The 25,663-nt window shown below is 40.5% G+C and overlaps 1 long non-coding RNA gene across 1 annotated transcript in view; it reads right to left on the bottom strand.

Annotated features, from left to right (window-relative positions):
- LOC109274709 (uncharacterized) overlaps window positions 1-25,663 on the bottom strand; it is a 96,885-nt gene that overhangs the window by 69,537 nt on the left and 1,685 nt on the right. The window contains exon 2 of the long non-coding RNA XR_008417786.1: window positions 4,535-4,712. This is a non-coding gene — a long non-coding RNA (uncharacterized LOC109274709). The remainder of the gene's footprint in view (window positions 1-4,534; window positions 4,713-25,663) is intronic.

Below are 25,663 nucleotides of genomic sequence, written 5' to 3'. Positions count from 1 at the left end.
ATGCATGTAAAAATGTGTCACTTATGAATATCTAGGTATCAAATAACAACAATCATAAAGCAGAAAATACAGAAGATAAAAAGACAAATAGGAGCACTCTGGTAATAGAGGACTTCAAATGAACTCTTTTAGCTGTAATAGTTTGAGTGGATGCAAAATAAGAAAGCATATGAAAGGTCTAAATAACACAGTTTAAAAGTAGAACCGATCAATATATATCCAACTGTACCCTGGAAATAGAGCATATGCATTCTTTCCAACTGCCCATGAAATACTCATGAAAATGAGCCATATTGAAAAAAATTAAGGCACCAAAATCCTCAGTAAATTTCAAAAAGTAGAAATACTCAAAAGGCTTGGATGAGTGAATGAATATTTCTTGCACATCTATTGTGTTTTGGGTGGGCGGAGGGGTACTCCTAGGAAACAGATCCTGAGACAATGATTTGAGCATAATTTGGGGGGTGAGGGGGGCATAGGGTAGGGATTATGTAAGTGAGACAGGGGAAGGGAAAAGAGCCAGTGATATATGCCTTATTGGGCCAACTACTGTTATGTATGACTGGAGCCCAATTTTGCTGGGGAAACTCTGAAAGCCAGTGTAGAACATGTCAGGATCATCCTACACGAGGATCAAAGGAACTGGGACATTTTACACCAACTAGTAGATGGGGCTCCAGAAAACAGCGAAGGCCCTTGAGGAACAAAATGTAGAGGCTAGCTGTTGAAAGCTGGACCAGTGTGCACTGAGCTATAAAGAGGAGTGGAGGGGTGCAGATGGGATGCCAGCAGCATCTGATCTTCAGTGTGTGCAAGTATAACTCAATCATCAGGGAGAGCTAAAACCAGAATGGACGGGCTTTTCTGGGCACATAAGTTGGATGGAGCAGAAGTATGAAATCAGTTTTTTTTCCTAAAGCTCCCTTGTGTTGTTTTTCTATTTCCTTTGTTCTTTCCCTGAGATCCCTCTCAACTGATGGGTGTATAAATGCTCCAGTTCTTTGCATTAGGCTAGGCTGTACAGTTCTTCCCTACTCAGTCATGTCTTGATTATGCCTAGAGCCCTTTGTTAGAATAGGTTGCACAGGGCCGCCTGGATGACTCAGTTGATTAAGCATCTAACTTCGGCTCAGGTCATGGTCTCACAGTTTGTGAGTTCGAGCCCTGCATTGGGCTCTCTGCTGTCAGCATGCAGCCTGCTTCAGATCCTCTGTCCCCTTTTCTCTCTTCCCCTCCCCTGCTCATGCTCTTTCTCTCAAAAAAAATAAATAAACATTAAAAAAAAAAAGAATAGTTTGCACAACCTATCCTCATTCAGGTAACACTGATGTCCCATTCTTGGTTTGTTCCTCCTGTTTTTCCTTGTGATTTGCCCCTGTTAGTTTTAAAGAGATTTGCATTGATTTTGTGTGGTGGCTGGTGGGTGCTGGTAGCAACTGGAAAGGGATTGTGAACAATTAGGTAATATGGCAAATGTTACATGGGGCGCGGGTGGGGGGGGGGTGGCAGGGAGGGGGTGGGTGCCATGGAAAATATGTGGCATACAACATGGTGAGGACACCAGCCAATTGTCATGAACTCTTGACTGAATGTTGGCTCTCCACTCTATGCAGAGTTAACTCTTCAGTAGCTGACTGATTCTAAGACTTCAAGGGAGAGAGGCTGGAATGACTGAGATAATCTGAGAATTATCTAAAGGTAGTGGCTGAAACTCAGCCCTGAGTAGAATCTAGGTAAAATTTTGTCAATATTTACTTTTTTGAATTAGATTTAAGATGGCATTTTGCCTACACCTGCTTTACAGATAGGGACCAGGCAGTCCATAAAATCTCCCAAATGTCTGTAATGCACACTGATTGTGGTCTAGTGATGGTAGGAAGACCTCTAAAGAGGCAACACGAACTGGATTAGTCTAGACAGAAAACTTAAAATCCTTACTCCAATACCATTTCCAAATAATAATCAACTGTGTGAGTTCATATATTTATTTTTGTAAATAGGGTTACCAAGGTAGTCAGAAGTGACTTTTTTTTTTTTGAAAGTGCAACCCCTTGAAGTGGGCCACATATAGCAAAAGGAAAATATCAAGATATGGATGAACTTAATATCAAAATCTGGGTTGATTTTTTAAAAGTTATTTGTTTATTTATTTATTTATTTATTTATTTATTTAGAGCGAGAGAGTGTGTGAGCAGGGGAGGGGCAGCAACAGAATCCCAAACAGGGATTCTGTGGTGAGAATCCCTGGACACATAAATTGGATGGAGCAGTTGTGATGATCATGACCTGATCACAAACTGTGAGATCATGACCTGAGTGAAAATCAAGGGTCAGATGCTTAACTGACTGAACCACCCTGGTGCCCCTGGTTTGATTTTTTTTTTTTTTTTTAAGCGAAGAGAAGTGAGTAATTCAAAATGCTGAGAACTTAAATGGGTCATGAGATTTTTTTCTTAGAAATAAAGAACTTGGTATTTCTCTGCTTTCAGTGTGTATAATTGATTCTGAAGGAGTTTCTGAGAATCTATAATGCTGTCAAGCAGAATTCATTGTACAGTGTGGCTACGATGCACATAATTTTCAGTAATAGGTACCTGATCAGAAGGCACATACTTCTGATGTGCCTTTTCCTTGAAGAAGTTTGTCTGATTTCACTCTCAAGTATTTTTTATTAACACTGTTGCAAAGAAAAAAATATTGTCTAAAACTTGAAAGTAAGGAGGAAAAAAGACTATGTCACTTCTGTTTCCATTGTTAGGCAGTGCCCTGTTCCTGGTGTTCCTAGATCAACGGCTGGCAAGTTTGTTTTGTTTTGTTTTGTTTTGTTTTGTTTTGTTTTGTTTTCTGTAAAGGGCTATATGGCAAATATTTTAGATTGTAGGACCATCTAGTCTCTGTTGCAACTATTCAACTCTGTAGCAAAAGAAACCATCTACAATGCATAAGTAAATGGCTGCAGCAATGTTCCTACAAAACTTTATTTACAAAAACAAGTTAAGGTAAGCTAGGCCTGCTATAGTTTAGTGACTCCTACCCTAGAGTCACATGATACACAAATTTGTTCGATTTACCATTGCTCTTGATTAGGGCTCAGACAATTTTCAACTCTGTAAAGCTAAATATTTCTTTATTGGAAACTGATAAGATGTAAATTATTTTTTAATATAATTTATTGCCAAATTGGTTTCCATACAAGACCCAGTGCTCATCCCAACAAGTGTCCTTCTCGATTCCCATCACCCACTTTCCCCTCTCCCCCACCCCCATCTACCTTCAGTGTGTTCTCAAAGATGTAAATTATTTTTGCCCAATATCATGAAAGTAATTTTTGTCTGGGATCGATGACAATTATTTTTGTCTGATAGTAACACAAATGATTTTTCTTGTGTAGAAAAGTTAACTCCAAAGGCCATGGTCTTATTACTGATAGAACAATGATGAGTTTTGCCTCTAACCTTGTGACTTATTTCTGTATTCTTCCTTTCTTTCATTGATGATATAATCATCAATCCCTTGTATCCTTTCTTGAACCAACTTCACCATCCCGTTGCTTCCCTCATTGATGAGTTTAATAAAACTTTGGTTTCTGCTCATTTTGATTTTACATGAGAATTGCATGATGTTAAACATTTTGAAAATGATACTTTGGTTGAGATTTTGTTAACATATTTACCTGTTCTTGTCCTTTAATTCTATAAACAGGGAAGGAAAGGAAGAAGTGTTCCTTTTGACTTCAAAAACCAACTTGAGACTCCAAACAATCAAACCAAGAGCTGAAGACAAGTAAAAACTATCTGAATGTGATCAAGAAGCCATGGTTGCCTTGGACAGATCAACCACTCAACCTAAATGCCAGGGTGCGGCTTCAAGTTTGGCAACAGAAAGTGTAGGAGACCAGAATGTACCCCCCCCCCCCAAAATATGACTGTAGAAGACCAGAGTATGCCCCCCCCAAAAAAATGCCTTTTTGGTATAAGTACTATTTAGAGCCAGTTGTTTTCCTGCTGCTGCTGCTGCTGCTGCTGCTGATGATGATAATGATGATTTTATTTAGAGCTGATTATAAGCTGTTTTAAGAAACAGCAGAAGCAGGCCACTGGGGTGGCTCAGTCAGTTAAGCATCGACTTCTGCTCAGGTCATGATCTCATGGTTTGTGAGTTCAAGCCCCACATTGGACTCTGTGCTGACAGCTCAGAGCCTGGAGCCTGCTTCTGATTCTGTGTCTCCCTCTCTCTCTGCCCACCCCCCATTCACGGTCTGTCTGTCTCTCTCTCAAAAATAAATAAACATAAAAAAATTAAAAAAGAAAAAGAAACAGCAGAAGCAGAAGTTCTGAAAACAGTAGAAGTTACTCTTTTGTAAGAGAAATCTACATTTATAAAGGAAATCTTCATTTGTAAAAGTGTCTCTCTCTTTGTAGTGACTCTAAATCCCAAGAGACTCTTACAAATAGAAAAGGCATAGACTAAAATTTGCATAACAAACCTTTCCCTTCTTTACTGTACTTTTTCTATTTACCTGCCCATAACTTACCTCCTTTACATCCTTCTTCCTTTGTTTTAGTTGAAGACAGCATTTAGGTTCAAGTTTTGGCCATCTCTTTGAGTTACGCATCCTTAAGCTTCTCCCATGTATATGGGATATATACATGTTAATAAACTTCTGTTTCTCTTGTTATACTCTGTTGTTACAGGGTCCCCCAGTGGAGAACCTAGAAGAGTAGAAGGAAATGATTTCTTTCCTCCCCTACAAAAACATATGGCATATGCTTCTAATTCTGATAGGATAATGTGTACAGGGTAAACCTCTTGCATCATTTTCTATTTTCTGGCAACACTTATCTCAAGATGGCAGATATGTTACTCACTGGAAGTTGTCAACACATTTCTCTGATATTACTTTTACTTTCATACATAAAAATGGACCAAAATTAAAGTACCTTTTCGGTGTAAGCTAAAACCATTCACCAAATACATTCTCCCCTACCCATCCAAAAACAACTCTCAGGGGAATTTGAGAAGGTTAACTCCTGTTCTCCCTTTGGCTCACAGCAATGACTGAAACTGCTTTCAAGAGGCTGAACTTTTGAAGGGCAGCTGAGTTCATGCCAATCAGCAGGCAGTGGCAAAATGAAATGGATTCTTTCACATTAGACTGGATGGCATAGTGGCAAGTTGAAAAATATTCTGTTTCATTTTGGATTCATGGGTTTTTTTGTTGTTTTTTTTTTTTGCTACTCTGTGATACTTGAAAGTCAAACTGAATGTCAGAGATAAAAATGTCATGCAGATCATGGCTCAGGTCCCCTGGGTTCACTGGAGATGCACGCAGTTGAGACTTTTGACTGAGGTATAGAGAGGTCAGTTCAGCTACACTGTTCCCCAGCCATCCCCTGCTATTTCTCACTCCAAAAGATTAATTCAATATTGTGTCCAGTTGAAACGCAGGTAAGACTAACATTCAGCTGGGTTTCTAAAGACTGAAAGACAGTCAACTCATGAAAGTATTAAAGGATAATTTTTTAGAAAAGATAAACTCACATGTCATACATATATAAAATGGGCACATGTCAAAGATTTTATTTAACTCACTAATTAAGGAGGGAACCAGTAAGATGTTACAACCAATTCGAAGGAAAATCCAAAGAGAAAACACATATGAAGGCTATTAGGAATGTTGCAATGAATTTGCTTAATTTGTGCCATAATGGCTTCTTCCACAGAGAGGGAGGGAAATTAATGGAACATCCTTCAAATTCATTTGCATATTTTTGGATAAGAATCATTTGTATCTCTTTCAGTTATGTACAATTTACAGAATTGTAAATAACACCAATATAATGAAAGTCATAAAGACACCGTAGAACCAATAAGCTGGAGGGGGATGCTAGACAATGCTTAGTTTTCCTTTGAAAACATCCAGTAATATTTTTTTGATGTATTTCAGTACTTCACAATTTTTCCCCACAAAAGAAAACCTGACTAACATTATGTTCTTATCTCTGAGATTTTATAAAACAGAAAAGGCAATAGTGTTCTCCTGCATCTGTTTGCCAAAAACAATCAAAATAGGACAACAGATGGACTGAGGAGCAGATACTTGAAAGCAGAGAAATCAAATGGAAAGAAAAGTAAACTTTAAAATACCCTTTGCTTAATCATTGTCTTTACAGCACATTACTTTGCATTTCACATCGTGGAAAATTTTAAGAGAAACTGACTAAATGGATGAGCTATCTTTTAAGCTACCTTGTTTTAATCTCACAATCTCTTCAACATTTTGGAATGTCAGGAAAAGCACCATGAATTTGGGGTCCTTGAATCAAAAGCCTTGGAGAATAATGTGAAAGTCTTATGACAATTCTTTGAAGAATGAGGAGACACTGCACTTCATTCTGCCCAGCATACCTTTCTAGGAGCCCTACTTACACACCTCTTTCTCCCACCCAAAGCTCCTGAATCTCTTTCTCACTTATTTTCCCAAAGTCTTCCATTGTGCTAGCTTTTCTCCCTACAGCCCCTCTTTTCTGGTTTTTGTATTTATGAAAAGTAATTTCATTATCTTAACTTCTTCAGGTCTTCTCTTCTTCCACCTCTCAGCACAAAGTCTTGATCATTGAACCAAGCAAATACTATGTCCTTTATCCTTTGAAGGGAGTGGAGAAATCTATCCCCAAAACATGTAATTTTGATACCTTCCTCCATGCCACAGTTTATTTTAAACTTAAAGAGAAAATATCTTTGCTATATATATTGGAATAGGAATAGCTGCCACATCATAATTGTAAGTATGGGTGCACCACAAATGATAATAATTTTATTAGACTTTTATAAAAAAAGGAGTTTTAAGATTTTCCTAAATGTCTTTCAGATTCCTTCCAACACCCCAAATTCAGACAAGCAAAAAGACGATATTAGTTTTGTGGGGCTGCCATAACAAAGTATCCTAGATTGGATGGCTTAAACAACAGAAATTTATTTTCTCACAATTATGGAGGCTGAAAGTCCAAGATCAAGGTGTCAGTAGGGCTAGTGTCTTCTAAAGATTCTCTTTGGCTTGTAGATGGCCATCTTCTCCCTGTGTCTCACATGGTCTTCCTTTTGTGTATGTTTATGACCTAATCTCCTTTTTTTAAATAAGGGCACCAGTCATATTAGATTTGGGCCCACTCTAATGACCTCATTTTAACTTAATTACCTCTTTAAAGACCCTATCTCTAAATACAGTCACATTCTGAGGTACTGGGGGTTAATATTTTAATATATAAATGGGGGGGATATAATTCACCTTATGACAAGGACCATTCTTTTCATTTTAGTAGCAAAAAAATGTCAGGTGGGCAGGGATTAAGTGATCTCTGAACAATCCATCAAGGAACATAGCCATCACCTCTAATTGATAACCTGTACTTTGGATTTAAGTCATTCTTAGAAGAGTTGTTAGAATGCAGACCTTCTTGGGAGTTTCAGTTGGCATTATGGAACAAGCTTGAAAAAAGTAATGTTTTTATTTTTGTATTTAATTTAAAGATATAAATGATGGACATATGCCAACCTTATAAATATTCATCAGGGTATCTAGGTTAGCTATTTCCGTAGTTGATTTAAATATTCACACAAAAGCATCATGAGTATTTTTTGTGTGTTTTTTCACATTGCTGAGATTTACATACTGTGACGCTCACCAGTCTAAAGTGTACACTTATCATAAGTATCTATGTGTGCAATTATATGGCAAACTGCTCTCTTTGTAATCTCTTTGATAACTACAAAGTTGACACCATTGGGATTTATAGGTAAAGACACAAGGCTTAGAAATGTAAATAACTTGATGTTCTCTTCCATCCCGCAGCTGCAGTGCCTGCCCTGACCAAGACCCTCTGCCCCTAGACCCAACTGGCAGCTCAGCCTTGCACTTGTGTCTGATGTGAGAGCCTGTGCTTAAGAAATCAGGTCTCATTGGAGACGTTCAAGCAAAGGTTGGACAACTGACTTTCCAGAAGAAAAAGGAAACTCATGCATCAGAAAAGGTGATTAATAAACACACCAAAAGAATATGGCTGCATAAATACCAGAATATGATCAGATAAAACAGTTTAAAGAATTTCTTGGAACCTACAATAAGCTTACAGAAACCTGCTTTTCTGACCGCATTAAAGACTTCACAGCAAGAGAAGTAAAACCCGAAGAGACCACCCATTCGGAACATTGCTCACAGATATATTTTTATATAACACTAAGAATATCTAGGAGATTTCAGGAAAATCATATTCAGCAGAATGAAGCCATGGCAGCCACGACACCTTGGCCAACCACCATTGAAAAGTCCTGATGGATGGACTTTAGATGAAAGATTGCCAGAAGCTGCTGTGATGGAAATGAGGACTCCCTTGATAGAATCCCCTGAAAGCAGTAGCCACCATGTTAAACTGTCATGACTGTTTGGCAAATGGAAACAACTAGAGAAACAAAATTGCTATTTACTGGATAATCAAAATAGAAGGTCTTATTGTTCAGGGAAAATGAAACACAACATTTGTTGATGCCTTAAGATTCAGCAGGTTGGTAACTTCATCAGAAAAACAAACCATTGTTTCTTCAGTTGTGACTGTTAATTTTAAAGCAAAATATGTGTTCAATCATGTATGAGATAGAAAAAAAATATTTTATTACTAAAAGTAATACAAAAAGTAATACAAGTAGAAATAAGTAAAATAAGTAGAAATATCACTGAGCAGTCATTTATACTATATAATATTTTTCTTTCTTTCTTTTTATTTATTTTGAGAAAGAGAGAGACAGAGAATGCATGTGAGGGGGGAGGGGCAGAGAGTGAGGGACAGAGAGAACTCCAAGCAGGCTCCACACTGTCAACACACAGCCCAACACTGGGCTCCATCTCATGAACAGTAAGATCATGACCTGAGCTGAAATCAGAAGTCAGATGCTTAACCCAGTGAGCCACCCAAGTGCTCCACATTGAAATGCTTTTCAATCACGATCATCCTCCAAGTATTCCTGTTCATTCACATCTGCCTCAGATTACTGGTAAATACATAAAATAGTTAACTTGCTAATCATTTCAATGCACGATCCTTTTCTTGCCTCCCTTCTTGTGTCAGGATGTGCATTACATATTCTTATCCTAGCCATATTTTCATATATCTTCAGGAAACATCTCATCTAAGACTACCTTGGGAATGCTTAAGAATTGACCATTATGCTCTAGTGAAGACTGTGTTTTGCATTTTATTCAAAAACTGCGAGTCCAACAATATACAATGTCTTCTCAGTCATGACATGTGATCAGTGCAATAAAATGTGAACTGAAGTGAAAAAAAGAAAAAGAAAAAGACTTGTAAATAACTTTATCAAACTGACCCAGCAAATAAGAAGCACTAGTAATTCAAAACCCAGGCCCTATACACTGTACCACCTAGCCTTTCCCCATTTTTTCATAGGTAATACATTCTCCTTGCATGGAAATCAAAGAGCACAGAGTAAATAAAAAGAAAATAAGAATCACTTACAATCCCATTACTCAGGATTCAACACCTATCCTTAATTAGGCATTTACTCTTATAGTTGTTTTCTCATTTATATGTATCAAAAACGTGTATGACTGCCTGCACATAAACTCAGTTTTCTAAGGAATGTCACACTTCTCCATTTTCTTCAAATCAGATTAAATCTGCCTCTGACCTTCATGTCCTACATGGTTGTCAGAAGATCCTTGTAAGTACTGGGGCTTTTGATCTTTCTTGAGGGTCAAAGAGAAAAATGGGAGGCTTATGTAGTGCTTGGAAAGCTGGGGGATGTCTTTGATGTTCAACCCAACATGGCAGCCTTTATCACTGTCTAATGTCCAGTGGGTCAGGAGGGCAGGGACTGCCTTCAGGGTCCAGAGGAGCACCGAATCTTCCTCTGGATGGGAGGCTAGTGTGTGTTTGAGATTCCCTCTCAGGCCTCACCACCACCTATGGGTACAGTGAGGCATGGGACAGACAGGTACAGTAAGGCATGGCGCCTGGGGCCTCCAGCTCCTAGGCACCTCCTCCCCTTTAAGGAATGCTCCCCTTCTATCTGCCTGTCGGTTTCTCCTGCAATTCCTTCTCTCACTGTATAATCCCTTCTGCTCAGTTAAAAAGACTAAGAGCTGGGGAGGGAAATGTTTATAGTTAACAACTCTCTTTCCAAAAAGGGATAATAAAAGACTTGACTATTGAGAAATTATTTATTTGCATGTGTATTGTGATTATTGTTTACAAAATCAGAATCACATTCTACCTGTTTTTATCAACAATCGTTGTAGATTTTTAGCTCTAAGAAAAGATTTTCGCTCTAAGAGTTTCTTATCTTATTGTTGAGTTTTAAGAATTCCTTGTATATTTTGTATACAAGTCCTTTATCAGATACGTGTTTTGCAGTTAGTTCCTCCAATTCTTTCATTTTCTTAACTGTCTTTCACAGGGAAGAAGTTTTAAATTTTAATAAAATGCAACATATCAATTTTCCCTTTTATAGATTGTGCTTTTGGTATTGCATCTAAAAATTCATCTCTCAATCCACGATCATATAGATTTTCCCCTATATTTTCTTCTACAACTTTTATAGTTTTACACTTTACATTTAGATCTATGGTTCATTTTGAGTTAATTTTTGTGAAAAGTATAAGTATCTAGTGTCCAGAACCATTTATTGAAAAAACTGTCTTTTCTCCACTGAATTGCCTTTGAGTCTTTGTCAAGGATAGATTGACTATATTTGTGTGGGTCTATTTCTAGGCTCTTTATTCTGTTCCACTACTCTTCCCCCAACTCACTTCTATGCTGCCTTGATTATAACAACTTTATATTAAATCTTGACATTGGGTAGTATAAGTCCTTCAACTCTGTTCTTTTTTAGTATTGTCTTAGTCATTCTAGGTCTTTTGCTTTTTGATATACACATTAAAATCAATATGTTGACATCTACAAAATAATTGCTGGGATTTTGATTGGGATTTCATTGAATCTATAGAGGATGTTGGAAAGAATTGACGTCTCTGGTCAAGACTGTGAACCAATGACAGATGGGGGTTAGGTAGGACATACCTGTGCATGTTATGCAGTGTTTCCCAGAGTCCTCAGCGGGATCAAGCACCAGTTGCCCACAGTGGCACCTTTTATGAGCTATTTTCTCTTCTCTGCTCACTTCCCCATCCTCTTACTGTCACCAGCTAGACCCTAAGACCTGACCTTTACCGCCCACCTGCAGTAGTGGGTACCTGCAGTAGTGAGTACAAACTCACTAACCTCTGTCCTACATCTTTCCTTAAGATCTCCTTTCTGTCTTACCTTTTAACTCTTGCAAATGAACCCAAAGCAACCCCTCAGGTGATGGCAACAGGCCTGACAAGACAGGTACCAGCCCAGTCCACCCTGACCATCTGAGCTAAATGACTTGCACCTGCGCAGATGGACTGTGGTGTGACCCCCTGGAATGACTGGTACTTATCTTTACCTCATTATAATGCTGAAATCTCCACCCAAGGAGGAGCCCCATTTACATAACATACAATTTATGTATAGGAGGTTTCCTTAAGGTGCATGTGCACCACCTCTGCATATGATGACATGGCTTCCCTATCTAAATATTCATCATAACCTAAACAAAAGGAACCCAGTTACCCTCTCTCAGGGAGTCATGGCTTTGGAAGCCATTCTCTGTGATCTTATTTGCTCCAAATAAAGTTTTCTTTGTGCGACAACTCACCTCATGCAGTTTCCGTGATACATCAGGGAGCGAACTCCCTTTCGTTCAGTCACATTACCAGTGTTTCTTGTAATCATCTCCCAAATAAACTACTTTCCCTCAGAACCTCATCTTAGGGTTTGTTTCTGGGGCATCCAGACTAAGAGCTGTGACAGTACAGGAATACTCATAAGACAGGCTCAAGTAAGGCAACTTTCCTAAATGTACCCAGGTTCCAGAGTGGTACCAGGCCTATCCAATCTAGATAGAAAACTCCCAGTTTGGTAATTTAATACCTACTCAAGGCACTCAAATTTAGTCTTTAAGACGCAGAAAGCAGTACCTCGCCAGCCTGCTATTTCTTCAGAAAGAAAAAAAAAGATACAAATGAAACACATTTAATTTCAACAAGCATGCCTGCGCATGAAAATCTACCTCAAAATAGCTAAAATGGTCAAAGATGTGTTGCTATTTTAAAGCCAGAAGATTTGGATTTGCCTCAGGCAGCTTTTAGCTTCTAGAGTTTTATGGCTCACTGGTTTCAGGTTAGAAAGTTAGAATTGCAAAGGCGTGCTGTGGTTTCAGTCTCTGCCATTCTTTCATAATTTTGTAGCACAAGGGCTTTTCCAGGGAGGGAGGTAAGGGTGGGGTGGAAATCTAACAAGAGAGGAGTGAAAGGCACCAAGAGAACTGACCCAACTATCTGTCTTTATTTTTAACAACCTCTAAAGCAAGTCATGCACGATGAACATCACAGAAGCACCAGGCATTTGTTGGAAAAAATCCTCTGGGGATGCACTTCTTGAGGGGAGAAAATGGCTTCATAAAGAAAGGATGCAAAAATGCTGTGCTCTCTTTATTTGCAACTGCAGAATGCAATAGCCACTCCACCAAATCCTCAGCTGCAAAAACAATGTGTGTAATCTGATATTTATTTTTGCTGAAATGGAGCCGCAGCTCTGCCATTGCAAAGCGCCCAGAGAGGCTTTGCTGACCCTGGGGGGAGTGCAGCCTAACGAAACAGCCTCACTTTTGCAATTTAATTTTTCTTCAAGAGCACAGGCCAGAGTTAGAGGAACTTCTATCCAGCTTTTGGAGGAAAAGCCAAAAATGAATTAATGAAGCTTATCAGACGGCCTTTAGAAAATGTATCAGCCCTTTATTATGCTACAGTATCAGCCAACACTCGCTTTACTTTTCTTGGGAGGAATTGGACGGGGGCTGCAATCAGGGAAGATGTGCTTCGCTGTCTCAGCCCACACGCTCAAGCAATTTAAATCTGGTCTCCAGGAGACCTGACATCATAAAGGGAAATTGTATTCAGGCCTACTAGTCTAGGAAACATTACCTCAATGCTGCTGGATTTCTCAGTCACTACCATTGTTTCTTTGTTTCCCTGTATCACCAAACTTCATGGGAGAGAAATTACTGCTGCACTACTTCATCATCTCGTATTTCCTTAACTCTAAGAGCTGCTGTCGCAGAACTCTTGAATGATGCTGTTCTTTTGAATGTCACTGAGGACCCCACCTTGTCCAACCCACTAAGAGTTTTTCATGGTCTGCACGATCCAACATCACCTCCCCACCTCCCCTGCCGTTCTAAGCCTTGTGTTTCCTTGCCTTTTGTTGATGTGGTCCTCCTCTCTTCCCTATGCCTCCTCCTTGCCCTTCCTAGTGGTCATCCTCCAAGGTTCTTTCTTCCAACCTCCTACTCTATATTCATACTCTCAACAAGCATCCATTCCCATATTTTCAGTTGGAGCTTCAGCAGCAATCTTGACTGATGAAGTACCTGGAGGGTAGGATTCCCCAGGGGAGGATGCGGAAGGACATTAGAAGGAACTTGGCCCCCTGATGATTTTGCTGAAGCCGTCGTATCTATCCTGCCTGCCCACCTCCTGATTTCTTCTGCATGCTAGAATAAACCTTGTGTTTAAGCCACTGTTTTGTATATTTTGGATTTTCTGTTATATGCAACAGAATCTAATTTAAATAATAAAAACGGGCATAATAATGTCTTCTCATAAAGTTAGTATAAGCTTTACATGATATAAGTCATGTGCCTAACTCATGTGCGTAGCCAGACCTAGCCTATGTGGTCAAATATTGTAGATTTTATTATAAACTCCATGCCTGCATTCCCAGCTTCATGATGCACCAAATCACAAAATGTCAACTATGATCTAAACAAATCCCTTCCAAAACCAACTCATCCTCTGATTGCCTCAATCTTTGGTGTATGACATGACTAATCTCTTGTTAATCAAGGTTTTGAGTCTTCTCATTTTCTTGCTAATATTGAATCAATTGCTAAGTGCTATTGATTTAGTCCTTCACATTTTCTCCAATTAATTCCCTCATATTTTCTCTGTAAACCCGCTAGTTGAAACTTTCATTATTACCCACCCAAAATATTACAGTTGTCAACTCAATTGGTTCCCCACTTCCTGTGTATCTTCCTACTTCAAGTTATCCTACTGAAACCATCACATAAGTCTTCCAAAAACACTGCTCTAATTTTGTTATTCCTCTAAAAACCTTAGTGGCTTGTCATTGCCCACTGAGTTAGTCCACATGCTCTTCAGCTTGGGGCTTGAGACCCTAACTTACATCTTCTGATTCTCACCTCCATCTCCTTCCATGCCAATCAATCTAGACTCTTCGATTTGCCTTCTGCTTTCTTAATTCTGTGGCTTGGCTCATGTTTCACTCACCCAGAATGTCCTCTTCTTACTCCACCGCCTACATTTCAATATCTTAGCTAACTTTCAAAGCATCACAGAAATTATATCACTCCTAAAAATCCCCTCCTTCCAAAACAGATGTGATTTTCCCTTTACTCAAAACACTTTGTATCTCTCTTATGGTGCTTGTGCTCCAATGCTTTACACCAGTCATTCTCACATTTTAGGGAGCATCTTAGTTATCTGGAAGAACTTTGAATATACAGATTGCCCACTCCCAGAGACCCTATCAGGACAGTATGGTATTGGCACAAAAACAGACACACAACGAATGGAATAGAATAGAGACCCCAGAATTGGACCCACAAATGTATGGCCAACTAATCTTTGACAAAGCAGGAAAGAGTATCCAACGGAAAAAAGACAGTCTCTTTAACAAATGGTGCTGGGAGAACTGGACAGCAACAGGCAGAAGAATGAAACTAGACCACTTTCTTACACCATTCACAAAAATAAACTCAAAATGGATGAAGGACCTGAATGTGAGACAGGAAACCATCAAAACCCTAGAGGAGAAAGCAGGAAAAAACCTCTTTGACCTCAGCTACAGCAATTTCTTACTCAACACATCTCCAAAGGCAAGGGAATTAAAAGCAAAAATGAACTATTAGGACCTCATGAAGATTAAAACTTCTGCACTGCAAAGGAAACAATCAACAAAACTAAAAGGCAACCAACAGAATGGGAAAAGATATTTGCAAATGACATATCAGATAAAGGGCTAGTATCCAAAATCTATAAAGAACTCACCAAACTCCACACCCCCAAAAAAATCCAGTGAAGAAATGGGCAGAAGACATGAATAGACACTTTTCCAAAGAAGAAATCCAGATGGCAAACAGGCACATGAAAAGACTCAACGTCACTCTTTATTGGGGAAATACAAATCAAAACCACACTGAGATACTACCTCATGCTGGTCAGAGTGGCTAAAATGAACAAGTCAGGAGACTATAGATGCTGGAGAGGATGTGAAGAAACAGGAACCCTCTTGCACTGTTGGTGGGAATGCAAACTGGTGCAGCCACTCTGGAAAACTGTGGAGGTTCCTCAAAAAATTGAAAATAGATCTACCCTATGACCCAGCAATAACACTGCTAAGAATTCACCCAAGGGATACAGGAGTGCTGATTCATAGGGGCACTTGTACCCCAATGTTTATAGCAGCACTTTCAACAATAGCCAAATTATGGAAAGAGCCTAAATATTCATCAACTGACGAATGGATAAAGAAGATGTGGTTTATATATACAATGGAATACTACTTGGCAATGAGAAAGAATGAAATCTGGCCATTTGTAGCAAAGTGGATGGAACTGGAGGGTATTATGCTAAGTGAAATAAGTCAGGCAGAGAAAGACAGTTACCATGTTTTCACTCATATGTGGATCCTGAGAAACTTAACAGAGAACAATGGGGGAGGAGAAGGGAGGTGGAGTTACAGAGAGGGAGGGAGGAAAACCATAAGAGAGTCTTAAATACTGAGAACAAACTGAGGGTTGATGGGTATGAGGGAGAGGGAAAAGTGGGTGATGGGCATTGAGGAGGACACCCGTTGGGATGAGCACTGGGTGTTGGATGGAAAGCAATCTGACAATAAATTATACTTAATATAAAAAAAAAAGAGAGAGAGAGAGAAAAAGAAGGTCTGGGAAAGGGTCTGAGATCTGCATTTCTCTTTTTTGAAAAAAAATTTTTTAATGTTTATTTATTTTTGAGAGAGAGAGAGATAGATAGAGAGAGAGAGAGAGAGAGAGAGAGAGAGAGATACTAGTGGGGCAGGGGCAAAGAGAGATGCCAAAGCAGGCTCCAGGCTCCAAGCTGTCAGCACAGAGTCCGATGCAGGGTTCAAACTCAGCCGCAAGACCATGACCTGAGCCGAAGTCAGATGCCCAGCTGACTGAGCCACCCAGGCGCCCCTGAGATCTACATTTCTAACAAAGCCCCAGGTGATACTGATGCTGCTGGTGTGGGGATCACACATTGAGAACTGCTTTCTGGTGATCTGGATTTTACTCTTTCTACACTGTGAACTTCTGGAGATCAGACAATATGGCTTATTCCAATCTTTGTATTTCCCAATGCTCCCAGCACACAGTAGACACTTATAAGTGTTTATTAAAATGGCACTGGATAGAACAAGAGGCCAAACAAAGTTGGCAAGGACCTTTTGAAGCTGTGCACAATTATTGGTTTCTATCATACAGAAAGAACACGTCTAAGTGCTTTTGCTGAGAGCATAACCCAATTCTCCTGGTGTTAGCTATTGTTCTTGGTTTGGGGAAGTGAGCCCACAGCATGTGCTTGGAGGAATGCTAGGTATTGAAGGCAAGGACACAACATGAATTCAGGGAAAGCAGTAGTTGAAGGGCTCCCCTAGAGGAGAAGGATGACAAAAGTTCAACATTTGGGAAATTAAGTATGAAGGTTGCCATGGTAAGATAACAACAGATTTCAAATCTATAATTGTACCTGGCGAGAGGCATGTTAGAGTCCCTCCATATACTATTGTTTCCTTCTTGTGCTTTTAATGCTTCAGAAGCAAGTCACTCTGAATTCAAGTTGTGCTTCTAATTACCTTTATTATTATTCTCAGAATGTTCTTCAGAACCAACATGATTTTTAGGAAATAAAATTAATTGCGGCTTTTCTTGGTTTGGAAATGTGGGCAACTGGGTATTCTGGCAAATTCACGCCCTGTTTTCCTTCTGTGTGTACATAGCAGACTGATAATTCACCTTCTGCCTGTCTATCCAGTTATCTAGTCAGGGTGTTTTTTCCCAAGGTGGGGAGAGGACATTTTGCATATGGAAGGTGTTTTTGAAATGACAAGAAAATGAAGAACAAGTCAGCCAAAGAAACAACAAATGCCACAGTCATCCCCCAAAGACCTTTGTTCTTAGCTTTTCATATTTCATGTCATACTTCTCATGAAATAAATCCTCCAGAAACAACAAAAGATAGATGGAGACCATTACAAGAAAGGATGGATATCAAATATGGATTTTTTTATTTTAAAGAAGCAATTCAATTGTACCCAGATGGAACATTAGAAACGTCACATCTCTGCATCATCATTTTTCAGCAGCAGCACAGATGGTACCTTTTCATTTGCAGTGCGGGCCAACATAGTGTGCTCAGCTGTCTGCTCCACCCCCATCATGAGTCCAAGTTTACATGTAAGAGGACATGTTGGTTGAGTTAACCCAGAGACCCTTGGGAAACTGTGTTGCCTGGGGCCCTGACATTACTATTTTATAATATTTCCTTCTTCAAGGAAGCAGATGGGATTGCCAGACCGTGACTTTTATCTACTGTTCTCGAATAAGGCGCCCTAAGGCTTCCTGCCTCTTCCCAGAGCCGGACCACAGATCTACAGTGATGAGGAGAAGCAGGCAACATCTGCAGACCTTCTGTTAAAAGCTCTTATTTGTTTAAGTATCCTGTTTCCTTGCTATTTATATTTCTATAAATTAGGGAGATGCTTATCCCTACTTGTCCCAATACAGTTGAAAATTACGATGATGTCGTTCAAGGGCTCACAATTTATGTCCTGAGTGAAAAAAACAAAACAAAGTAAAACAAAAACAGAGTGAAAGTACACCGCCACCGTCACCATCACCACTGCCATCATTATCCCCAGCTGACTATTGGAATGGTTTATCTGGGGACAGTAGCAGAAATTCTGTTTTCTCTAGGGAAATTACTATGGGCTTCTGGGGGCAATAAACCAGCTCAGAGATTCCAGGAGAATCCCAGTCAGGGAAGGTACTGGGTCACTAATTGCTGAGAAGAACTTCAACTAAAGAGAGAATGAAATTGTCTGTCAGTCTATCTCATGCTGTCCTGCAGTTTCTGCTTCACTGTGATAAAACAGAATTGGCCAGGAAGCACAGCATCCCTAATTTTGGCATACACATAGGCCCTAGGGCATAGCACAGTCTAGCATTTATTTATCAGTTTAATTCTTGGCTTCCTAAGCTCACTGATTTTACAGACAGTGATAGGCACATATCATTTTCAACATTTCACAACTGCGTTAACCTCTGTTTTCTCCTGTCCCTGGCTGTTAATGTAGAGCTGCGGGTGCTTTGAAAAGCAGTCTTCCCCTTCTTCAGCCATTCCTGTATCCATTCCCTTTGCCATGTGGCTTTATAGCCTCCCATTAAGAGATTGAGCCTATTTCCCTGATTTTTGATTCTGATTTCATCCATGTGACTTGTTTTAGCCAATAGCATATTAGCAGATGTGACTCAAGCAAAGGCTTGAGAAAATGCTTATTCGTTTCCATTACGGTTGAGTATCTCTGCTGTCTCCATGAGTGGAAGCCCAGGCCATCCTACTGGAGAATGAAAGACATAGGGCAAAGTTGAGTGCTTCCATCTGAGTTGTCCTAGGTAAAGACAGTCTGGATCAACCAACAGTCAACTGACTCCCATACTAATCCTGTACCTTTCAATCCATTGTTCAGTTTTGGTTTTACCTCAAATGTAATCCTCGAGTTTGCTCATCTCTCTCCACCATCACTGACCCAGTTGGTATAGACCTGTACCATATTTCACCTGGATTTTGTAATGTCCTTTTAGATGGGGTTCCTGCTTTCCCTCACATTTCCCTGCAAGCCTATTCCTACTCAGCAGCCAAGGGACCTTTTAAAAACCTAAATCAGATGGTGTTAGTTTCCCGGATAAACCTTTTGATGGGTTCTCCTTGTTCTTAGAATAAAATCCAATATGTTAACACAATTATCAAGGTTTGCCTACCATGCTTCCTCACTGGAACTTCTAAAACTCTTACTCATCTCCTACTCCACTGCTCTGCTCTTGTGTGTCCTCAAATAAGCCAGGCCGATTCCCCTCCTAGAGCCTCTGTCCTTGTTGCTCCCTCTGCCTGGAATGTCCTTTCCCCAGCAATGCTAACCACCAGCTCTATGTCCTCCATTAGTTTCTGCTTCAATATCACATCCTCCTGAGATCCTCTCTTCCTGTATCAAACAGGCCTCTTCCAAGTGGCAATCAGAGCCACTTGCAGAGCAGCTAGATGATTTCTTTCATAACATTCATCGTAATCTGTAATTATCCTGTTTATGTATTTGCTTGTTTTGTTGGCTGCCTTCCTGGTTAGAATGTAAGTTTCTCATAGACAAGATCTTGATTTTCTTATTTTCCCTGGTATTTTCAGCACCTCCCCTACAGTCAGTGCTTTGTGTATGTGTGTATGAGACATTAAAACTGGAGGACTCTTACACACACACATTTTATATATGTATATAATATGTACATAAAAATATATACATATATTAGTTTCCTATGGGAAACTCATACATTACCAATATATGTATGTAATGAGTATTTATGTGTATATGTTAATGAGTCTTCTTTAAGTTCACATATGTGGGACACACGTGTGTAATCTATTGTATGTGTATAATGCACATATATATGTAATGAGTCCTTTATTTTTAACCTGACACATACACAATTTGCTCTTTAGAATCTTGCATTATCTAAAAATATAACTTGAACATCTTTTTGCAACAGCAGATATAAGCCTACCTCATTAAGTCTTCAGAGTATTCCTTTGTATGAATGTACCATAATTTATTTAGTCAATATGAGCTAGTGCTAAGATTGTTCCCATTCTAGTGATGAGGAAACAAAGGCTGAGGGAGACAAATCATTTGCCCAAGACAGCCAGTATTGGACCTGGCGCCTGAGTCCTAGTGGCGGAATGGGGCAGTATAGGCCTGACCTAGCACTCACATGGTACACGCATGGATGGAGGCAAATTTGTTGGGGGCTCCATTCCTTCTTTGTGGCTTTCTGACAACCATCTTCCCTCCAGTGGATCCATCTTCCAACAAGTTGAATAAGCTGACATATGTTAGTGGTTTTAAATGTTAGCGCCCATAAAATCACCCAGACTTCCTGTTAAAAGACAGATTTCTAGGCCCTACCCCAGAGATCTGGGCTGGGGGCTGAAATTCTGCATTTCTAACAAATTCTTAGACAATATTGATGCTTCTAGTCCATGGAGCACGCTTTGGGTATGCGAAGTGCTCCATAAGCATTAAAGCCCACACAAATTCAGGAGAATGTGACCTCTCAGTTTTCATTAAGACCCTACTGAATGCCAGCTATGGTGACAGGTATTATGGCAAAAAGAACCCATCATGCAGGGCCTCACTCATGAAGATTTAAGAATTTAGTTGGTGAAAACAAAATATGTGTTACAAAAACAGAAATTTTTAGTGCAGTGAAGAGTGAGATAAGCGACAGAGGCATAGTCTTTAATTAGAAACCAGTTCTAGGGGCGCCTGGCTGGCTCAGTCAGGGGAGCATGCGACTCCATTTCAGGGTCATGAGTCCAAGTCCCATGTTGGGTATAGAAATTATACATACATACATACATACATACTAAAAAAACCCAAACGGTTCTGGGTAAAACAACAACAACAAAAAAACCACTCTACTTGGTGCAGACCACTGGATTTTTGGCATGTACTTACTAAATACCGATTTTTTTTGATAAACCTTCTTCCCTGATTTTGGTGTGTGCCGAATTAGCATCCTCCCAGAACTCATTGATGACTGGTTTGAACATCTGCTTGCTAACCCGTTGCTTAGCTCAGACACTCCTAAGAGCCACATCATCAGGAAGGGAAGCTGTTAGGGTAGATTCCTTAGAGCAGAGCTTGAGATGAGGGTTCTTGTGCAAGTGATTTATTTAGAAGGAGTTTTGGGGAGGAACCTGTGACTGGGTTAAGCAGGGCAGGAGTATAACAAGGATGTGGTCTCATCTGTGGCCTTGCCTGACTCCACAGGACACCTGACTTCACGGGGCACCTGACTCCACGGGGCTCCTGACTCCAAGGCACTAACAACTGTCTCACCATAGGGGGCTGGCCTTTAGTACCCCAATGCCTTTTCCCCATTTTCCACCCTGGTTCCTATAGTCTTTGTAAAAGTTCACTTTTTAAAATTTTATTTAGCAAGCATATATTGCCCACATACTCTAGGCACTAGGCATTTGTAAGGTCAGGGGCTGAACTTCCCTGTCTCAAAGCCCATAGTGATGTCATTTGATACCGAAATCTACCCTCATGGCTGCAGAGAGAACGTGGGCCCACTCTCTCCGGGCTGCACACATGTAATTCACCTGGTGTATAATGTAATGGCCTACTTTATCTGTCACTTCCTATTAAGCCCAACGAATGCTGAACTATCTGCTCACCAGGATCTTTGCACATCCAGGTCTTATGTTGTTGTAGTACACTGAGTAGTGCGATCCCAAAGATATTAGGTCCTACTCTCTGGAAATGATTAATCTTACTTTATATGGAAAAAGAGTCTTTGTAGACAAAATAATTAAGAATCTTGAGAGGCAGAGATTGCTCTAGACTATGCAAATGGGCCTCACGTCCTATCACAAGTGTCTTCAAGGCAGAGGAAAACTTGACAGGGGAGGAATTGATATGAAGATAGAGGCAGAGATTGGAGTGATGTGGGCACACCAAAGCATGCCGCCGGCAGCTGGAAGAGGCAAGAACAGAATCTCCACTCCAGCCTCCATAGGGACATTGGCTCTGCCAGCCAATGATTTCAGACATCCAGCCTCCAGAACAGTGAGAGAACAAAACTCTGTTGTTTAAAGCCAGCCAGTTGTGGTAATTTGTTGTAGCAGCCTTAGAAAACTGAGAACAGTTGTTATATTACCTGTTTCTGGAGTTACCTGGGTGCCTTCCCCTCTCCCACAACATATACTTCATCGCAGTGATGCTTGTTTCTGCAGCTCACATGCCTACCTCTCTAGGCAGCCTCCTAGATCTTTCATCCCACCACCTCCAGGCTCTGATCTAGTAGACACCCCTTGTCTGTCTCCCAGAGTTCCTTGAACAATATTCTCTCATTGCCTTTGCTCCGTTCTTTTCTATGACCTTCCCAGGTCAATCTCCCTGTGAAATTCTAAATCCTTAGGGTCTTATTCATGTCTATATTCCCTGGTCCTGGCTCAGGGCTGAGTGAAAAGTGGCCTCCTGGTATTTGTTTTTTGACACGAAGAGGAAGTAAGTAGATGCTGCTGTTCAGTGACTAAAAGGGGCTCGTGAGGACTCACATCACTGGTCAAACAAGACTGGACATGTGGTAGCTCCCCTGGCTGAGATGCCTTGTAGAGGCTTCTCCCCCGTTATCCTACCAGTCCAGCCTTCCAGCCCAGCCTGCTCTGAAGCTTTCTGAGGCCTCAGGTCTGGTTGTGTTCCCTTTGGCTTCATGTCTGCAGAGCCCGTGTTTATTTTCTGCTTAGCTCTTCTTATGTTCATCTCCTCTCTCTGCTCTCCTTCTCCTGACTCCCAATCAGCCGTGACTCACAACCTCAAACGCTGTTCCCTTTTGTCATTATTTTGAGGAGTCGCATGATTTCCCTCATTATCACCTTCAGGGGCTAGAATAGGGGTTGGCCTGCAGTATTTTATTTCTCAGGGCCAACATGAGGGGTGTGAAGCAAGTGACAAGTTCAATAACCTGGGGGTCAGGTTAGCGTTCTAGTGATCTAGTTGCTCTGAGGAGGTGGCTGCTAAACGTGGAATTTGAAAATTAGGACTGGGCTTCAGTCAAGGGGATGATGGTAGAGGCTTTTCAATTCTTCCTCTATAAATTTGCTTTCCAACTCAGACTTCCTGGACAACATTTATAGTCAAATTTGACAGTCTCTTCTAAAACCTGACAGTTTTCTTTCTATTAGCCTCCAAGGAAGGTAGATAATTATTTTGTCTTTTTTTTTTTTTTTTTTTAACATCAGGTAGGGAGCCTCCAAGGTGGGGGTGTGGTTGTATTTTCTCCCCTTTGTAAGCTGTTTGGAAGCCACTTGTAACGTTGTAACTATGAAACCTGGGCTCTGGGAGAGGTTTTAATAATTGATTCACAAAGTGGCTGAATTAGTTATTTATTGCTGCATAACGGCCTCTCCCAAAACTTAGAGGCTTAAAACAACAAGCATTTGTTAACTCACAAAGTTTCTGAGACTTAGGATAAAGCAGCAGCATATTCTGGCATGGGGCCTCTCATGAAGTTGCAGTCCAATGTTGGTTGAGGCCACTACAATCTTCAGAAGGGCCTGGAGTTATCTGCTTCCAAGAAAGCTTATTCATATGCCAGTTGGCTGGAGGCCTCAGTTCCTTGTCATATAGGCCTCTCTACAGGGTTGCTTGAGTGCCTTTATGACATGGTGGCTGGCTTCTCCTGGAACAAGTGATCCAAGAGAAAGAAAGGAAGAAGCCACAAGGCCTTTGATTACCTAGTCTCAGAAGTTACACACTATTCTATTCCTTAGAAGTCAGTCACTATGCTCACACTTAAGGGGAAGAGAATTCAGCTGCACCTGTTTGAGGAAGTGTCAAAGAATCTGCAGATATATTTTAAACCACCAGAGTAGAGTGCCTTTCCTTCAAATAGCTCCAGAGAACGCAGCAAATCATTTTTGCCCTGTCGATAAAATACCACCTGGTTTTTGAATGTTTTGCCAGGAGGTTGCAAGAAACACAGAAGCCTTATATCATAATCATTAGAATAGTGAAAAATAATAGTATATAATAGTGAAAAAATAATCCTTATGAGGATAGGTGAGAGGATACTGTGCTGCCTTAGGTCTGGGTAGGTGGGAGGATTTGGGAAGAGTAGAGGATCCCAGTGGTTTCAATTTAGTACTTTCTGTTTAATATATACAATATTAACTAGCTATCTCATTGTCTCTTTGATTCAACAATTCAACATCAGGCACCATGATAAATGAGACAAAATCCTTGTTTTCAAGGCTGAGAGATAGATGGAAGAGAGCTACTCTAGATAAGCTGCCTAGCCCAACCCAGCCCAGACAGAACCCCAACTGACCATAGATGAGTGAGCCCAGTAGAGACCAGGAGAACCACCCAGCTCAGATAGGTTGAACTCTGCAGAAATGTGAGACATTAATATTTACTGTTGTATGCCTCTGGGCTTGTGTGATTGTTAGACAGCAATAGTGACTGATACAAGTTTACAGTGTGGTGAAAAAGACAAAGTGAAAGGCAAATTTTGCAGTGCGATATGATACATACTATGCTTAAGGCTCTGCCAAGAGTGAGACGGGAGGGCCTAAATCTACCTCAGGGTGATCAGGGAAGCTGAAGACTTCAGGTGATGCCTGAATGAAGTCCTAAGAATGAGATGGTGTTTGCCAGAATGGGTTGGAAGACTGACACTGGGGTGGGGAACCACATCCTTTTCAGGTAAATGTGAAATCTTGGTAAGCTAGAAAGCAGTTGTAATGGATGGGTCCTAATTGTTGGCGCCCCTGGATCATGAATCACTTCATAAGTCCTGCTAAAGGACTTTATCTTACTCCTTATCTTAAAGGCAACCACTAAAAGATTAAAGAGGCATAAAATAATCAGATTGATGGTTTGTTAAGCGCACCCTGCAAGTGGTGTGGAACCAGGCAGGAATCAGGGTGGCTAGTTTTGAATCTGTGCTCCTCCAGATATGGCCATGGGAAAGAAGAGGACAGAGGAAGGAAATATTAGGAGGTGGTTCAGACAAGGCTTGGCAGCTGATATAACGAGGGGGTGGAACTTGGCTTTAGTTCCAAAGCAGAAGAGTTTGGAAGGGGTAGGTGGTAAGCATTTCAATGTGGGTCACGATGAGTTTGAAGTGCCTGTGGGTGAGCTGGAAGGAGGTGTTTAGTAGGTAGGCAGAAAAGCAGTTTGGGGCCTCAGAAGAGGAGCCTGCAGCAGGCATATACTTTGGGGCATCATCCACTTGGAGGCAGTGGCTGAAGCTATTACAGGCAAGGTTGGGTTTATGTAGGTGAGAACCAACCCAAATTTTGTACTTTAGGGAAACACTGACCCCTAAATGATGGGCAGAGGAAGAGAAACCAAAGGAGACTAAGAAAGAGATGCCAGAGAGAAAGAGAAGACACAGAGGAAAGTGATGGCACATAAAACAAAGAGAGGGCTTTGGAGGTTAGCAGTATCACATATCTCAGGGAGGTAGGAGCATAGAGGATTGAAGAGTGTTTTGTTTGTTTGTTTTGCACCCAGAAACTATGATGAGTTTCATGGTGACCTGAATCAAAGGTCAAAAGGGATGAGAGGTGTATTGCAAAAGTAGACAAGGAAATGGAGACAACAATGGATATTAACTACCG

Source organism: Panthera pardus, unplaced genomic scaffold, assembly GCF_024362965.1.
Source record: "Panthera pardus isolate Hobbes unplaced genomic scaffold, ASM2436296v1 HiC_scaffold_25, whole genome shotgun sequence".
Taxonomy (NCBI): Eukaryota; Metazoa; Chordata; class Mammalia; order Carnivora; family Felidae; genus Panthera; species Panthera pardus.
This window is presented reverse-complemented; position numbering and strand designations above follow the sequence as displayed.